The sequence below is a fragment of the Octopus bimaculoides genome, chromosome 10 (assembly GCF_001194135.2).
Source record: "Octopus bimaculoides isolate UCB-OBI-ISO-001 chromosome 10, ASM119413v2, whole genome shotgun sequence".
NCBI classification, from domain to species: Eukaryota; Metazoa; Mollusca; class Cephalopoda; order Octopoda; family Octopodidae; genus Octopus; species Octopus bimaculoides.
In genome coordinates, this window is record NC_068990.1 from 24069064 (window position 1) to 24075135 (window position 6072).

Sequence of the window (6072 nt, forward strand, 5' to 3'; positions counted from 1 at the left end):
ATATATATATATATATATATATATATATACATATATACGACGGGCTTCTTTCAGGTTCCGTCTACAAAATCCACTCACAAAGCTTTGGTCGACCCGAGGCTATAGTAGTAGACACTTGCCCAAGGTGCCACGCAGTGGGACTGAACTCGGAACCATGTGATTGATAAGCAAGCTACTTATCACACAGCCAAAAATTGTTAAAATTGTTTAGTATACGCTCATCGCTCATTGAACAGGCCTATACTCAAAAGGGTTCCAAACGTGCCCAGGACTAGTTATCCAAAGTTCCTCTCCCTTTTTAAGAAAGCAAGATTTGATTCGAGAGTTTTGTTGTGCTAATCCTAGTAAATCAAGGCACCACATAGATTGTTATGGAAACTGATTATTCTAGGGGGCAAATTAGTGGAAGTTGGTAATTGTAAACTTCATTAAAGAAAATTAATAAAAATGGAAAATACTGGTGATCACTTGTAATCGAAATTGCATCGACGAGAGACAGCTATCTCCGTACAGTTTCACACACACACAAACATACACACACACACACACACACACACACACACACACACACACACACACACACACACACACACACACACACACACACACATGCACAGACACGCAAACACAAGTGCACGCGTACATGTACACAGTCATGCACGCATAGATACATGCGCACAGGCATGAATATATAAAAGCGTGTTCTCGTTCTTCGCCACATCACTTACGGACATCGACTCCAGTTCGAGATCACAGTGTCTTTCATTAGAATTTACGTGTTGACGGTCTTCCACAAGCTGCATGGTTTGCCATCCCACGTTCGGGCTGGTTTTACGAGACGTCACTCGTATTGATGGCCGTTGGTTCACAATTAGCTCGTTCGTCCTTTAACAGGCCTTGCTTTTAGTCATTCGGAGTGTCCTCAACACCAACTACCCCACCTGGCTCACCAGGTAAGGATACCCGAAGAGGCAGATGGGGTAATTGGTTAAATAGCCGACCACCTGACCAGGAAACAGGTTGTACTGGGTTGGTTTCATGGTACTAGCAGCAGGATTTTCCTCACTTCACCTGCAACACAAAACCACGCATATACACGCGCAAGCACATATGCACACATACATGCACTCAGGCACACAGATACACAAACACGTACCCATGAACATACAAATCTCTTGATAATTCTCCTGGTAAAGCACTTCTAACGTTTCCGTGTTCAAAACCACGCACAGCTTGCGAGCACCAATTTTTCAAAATAACTCTAGTGGAGAATTCACTTTGAAGTTCTTCAGTTGCTTGTTAACGAACACAATCACAACACCGCCAAGAGTAAGCGAAAATGCCCCAGAGCTGGGCAGAATATACTGTAATAAAAATAAGACATACAATAATTCTACGCAGCTCAGAAAAAACGAAAACATTTACCTTGACGGTGACCTGTTGCTCAAATCGGAGCTAAACAGCTAGACGTTTATTCCATGTTCACTTGAAGCAACCAACTACCAACAAACACCTGGTAAGCAAGCTACTTACCACACAGCCACTCCTAGATAGATAGATAGACAGACAGACAGACAGACAGACAGATAGATAGATAGATAGATAGATAGATAGGTAGGTAGGTAGGTAGGTAGATAGATAGATAGATAAATAGATCACTTGCTAGATAGCAAGATAGATAGACATGCAGTTCTGTTTTATATTTAGGGTTTTTCAGTTAATTGTCCCATAATTATATATAACTATTCCTTATTATCATTATTATTGTTAAAACTAAGGCGGCGAACTGGTAGAATCGTTAGTATGTCGGGCAAAATGCTTAGCGGCATTTCGTCCGTCCTTACTTTCTGAGTTCAGAAGCCACCGAGGTCGACTTTGCCTCTCATCCTTTCAGGATCGATCAAAGAAGGACCAGTTGAGTACCGGGCTTAATGTTACCGAAATATATCCTCCCCCGAACTTGCTGGCCCTAACCAAAATCTGAAATCATTATCATTGTTAAAATGGTGAATATAAAAATGTATTTTTTTCCTGACTATTTTCCATGTAGTTGCAATTCCATAGGCACCGAAGATTATAATCGAAAGCATGGTACGTGCTATTATGTTATACGCGCATGCAAGTTACAACCTATGCTTTCTTTTTCTTCTTTTTTTTTATTACAAATGGCATGGTAATACTATAACAGTGTGCGATTAGTTGCGAAATTTATAGTAACGAATCGCTGGGACAAAAAATAGTTAAAATGCATTTGGGCAAAAAATAAATATTTTCTCGGAAAAGTTCATACCTGAAGAGAAAGAACAACTTTTTAATGACATTTTCTTCCCCCCCACTCTCCCGCCCCAAAAGCGGGGGAGACTACATCGCTGTCATGCTGTTGCTAGAGATAACAAAATTAAAATCGGTTGGAAAGATATGATACGAATTATATTTGGAGATTAATTTGATGATCCGTATTACGTGTGAGAGATTATGTTGATAAGAAAGTGCAGTATATTCCATTCTTCGGATTGATATCTTATTGATGGTTGTTGAAGAAAACTAAAAGGACTGCAGATTTCCGTAATAAAACTAGATTAATTAATTGTTGTGAATAAAGATGCGCAGCTTATGTTCGATGTGCGATGCTCCAGCAAAAGAACGCATAAAACAGGATATATTTTTTCTCTGCCAACCATTTTCGACTTCAACTGGAAATGGATACTTCAAGCAACAACAACAAAAAAAAAAAGATACTTTTGAAATGATATTTCTTGCTTTTCTGTTATGAAAGATTTGGAATGATGTTTGGTTTTTTTTTTTTTTAAGAAATATTAACTTAAAACCAGACTCCAGCACTGCTTGAAGCTTGTCAAGTGTTTTGCGAAAATGTAACGAAAACAATAATCATGCCAACCATCACCACCGCTATCACCATTATTATTATTATTAATAATAATAATAATAAGATAAACAGGATCTAAAACGTACATTCTTTGAATTGAGGTCGATAATGAACAAAACCTTTCAAAATATAAATTTATGGTAGCAAATCTTACGATACTAAATACTTCGGTGATTCTTATCTATCAATCTTCTGCGATTATGAATATCACACAAAAATCAAAAGGTTATCCCCCAAAAATAATTTTATGTGACAACAACGAACTGAAATAGGATATCACCCTTCATCTATAAGATTTTCAGATTTCAAGTGCATTAGCATATCTTTCAGATATTTTACCCGAATTGAATGACTTACGAGGTCGTAATCAAATATTTCTTGTTTTAATGGAGGAAATAAATATGTTTATAGTAAATCTCAAATTAAAATAGGGAAAAAATGGTACGAAAACATTTTGTGACTTTTGCAGTATCCAGTCTACTTAAAAGAGATTACGGTAATTATTTTCGTTATCTTGAACCATCTTTCAAAAAGTGATAACAAAATTCAATTACTTCAATCTAATAAATGAAGATCAGGATTACGAACAGGGGAGAATTCTATTTAGTTTTGACGTTAATGATTTGTATGAAGATTTTGTCAACACTAGTACATTTGAAGAACAGTTTTTGAAGTTATCTTTACAGATTTTCTATAGAAATTATAGAATAAGTCTATGTAAGCATGTGATTGAAGATATATAAATAGGTAATGGCTGTATATGCATATTTAAAACAGTTTACTGAAGTGAAAAATTGTGTAAAAATACAATTTAAATAAAAAAAGATTATGAAGAAGAAATATGCAACTGCTGGAAAAGAGGCAATAGAAATGCTAGTTTCTTTTTATACGACATATCTCAGTGGATCGGATTTCAACCCTAAAAAGTAACAAACAAAATTACTGGCTCCCAAGGCTCGAAGGGCCGGTCGCTTGGTTTCCATGGCGTACGAGTAATTTACATTACAATATTCTTTTCTACTCTAGGCCCAAGCGCGAAATTTTGGGGGAGGGGTCCAGTCGATTAGACAGACTCCAGTACGCAACTGGTACCTAATTTATTGATCCCGAAAGGATGAAAGGCAAAGTCGACCACGGCGGAATTTGAACTCAGAACGTACAGACGAAATACCGCTAAGCATTTCGCCCGGCGTGCTAACGTTTCTTATTTCTTATTGACCGCAAGGGGCTAAACACAGAGGGGACAAACAAGGACAGACAAAGGGATTAAGTCGATTACATCGACCCCAGTGTTCAACTGGTACTTAATTTATCGACAATATTCTAGAATTTCTTTAACAACTTATTGCAACAAAGGAAAATAATAAACTGACGGATGTTTGTTCATGCTTTACGTTTTTCATAACGTTTATGAATTTCCGTAAAATATACGGTACAGAAATAAATTTATTAAATTGATATAATTGTAGAATTACTTGGCCACTCTAAGGAGCAGACACAATTTTTAAACAGTAATTTATATTTTCTATAATAGATGGTTACAGAGAAGACTAAGCGAAATCATCAAACATCTCGTTTTAGTCAGTCAAAGTTTCCTCCATATGGTTGCTTGTAATTTTAATTTGGCGATCAAAAAAAATTTAATAAGATAAAAATGTTTTTGATGAAAAATCTAATAAATTGTATTTACCTTCTTTTATATATATATATATATATATATACACTTTTGCAATATTGATGTAGTATATTTAATATATAAGTAAATATAGTAAGGAGTATTTTAATATTAAATTAAGTCTCTATCCAAAAGAGTTAATAACAAGTAAATGCGTATGTATAAATACACACGCACGAATACGTATTACTATACAACAGATTCTTTCTGTCTTCAGGAAGGGCTTGATGTATTGGTGAACAGTCAACGGCGTTGGAGAGTATAGCGATTAAATTTATAGCTGAGGAAAAAGTTTGCCATGGAGGACTAAGAGCCATCTGAAAAGAGTTGCCTATGACATGATGATTCGCGCCAGGTTTCAAAATGCCGACATCTTGGATACTGCTCAATGATCTGTGAACACTGCAAAGGCTGTAAAACATATGGACAGCTGCAATGTGGACTACAAAGCCCTGACCAGCAAGAAGGGATACAGTAGGCGTTCTGATTGCGTGAACATGCCGTGAGTCAACCCCGCATCATTGAACAGTGCCTTCGTCTCAATTCAGGCGGCTCTGTGAGAAACTGCTGGAGGTGTAGTGAATCCTTAGCTGGAAAGGGTTGCTGTTTAAAAGCTGTATGTGTGGCAGCAAACGGATGGTTTAGTGGTTAGGGTGTTGGACTCATAATCGTAAGATTGTGGTTTCGATTCCTGGACCGGGCGAGGCGTTGTGTTCTTGAGCCAAACACTTCATTTCACGTTGCTCCAGTTCACTCAGCTGTAGAAATGAGTACCACATGTAGAGGCGCGTCGCTTAGCGGTTCGGGTGTTGGACTCATGATCGTTAGATTGTGGTTTCGATTCCTGGACCGGGTGAGGCGGTGTATTCTTGAGCAAAAAATTTCATTTTCCGTTGCTTTAGTCCACTCAGCTGGCCAAAATTCCCCACCCGTCCAGGTGGGGAATATATACACCATGAAACTGAGAAACCGGCCCTTATGAGCGGGTATGAGTAAAGTTACGAGAGTAACTTATGAGTAAAGTTACGAGAAGGTAACTTTACTAACTTTTCTTTACCATACTTCGTTGAATTCTTCCCTTCACTCACTGCCTCTCTCTAAACTTTTCTTTCACTCTCACTTCTCTCTCTATCTCTCTCTCTCTCTTTCTCTCTCCCTTCCAGTCACACTCAACACACATGTAAAGCACGCACGCACGCATGCATGTACAGACACACACACACACAATAAAAAAAACACGCGTGTACACACTTTCTCTTCCATTTGTCAGGCGACAATACATAGATAGGATATTTCTAAACACTGCAGTTAGAATTATTGAAATTTTATTCATTCGAAAACATCATGAAGTTAATATCCAGTTTCATAAACCATTGATGTTTAGCACATAATTTATTCTTCAACGTTTTTCCATTAAATTTGTTTATACTCTTCAGATAGTTAGGCACACGTACGCACACGCACACACACACACACACACACACACACACACACACACACACACACACAC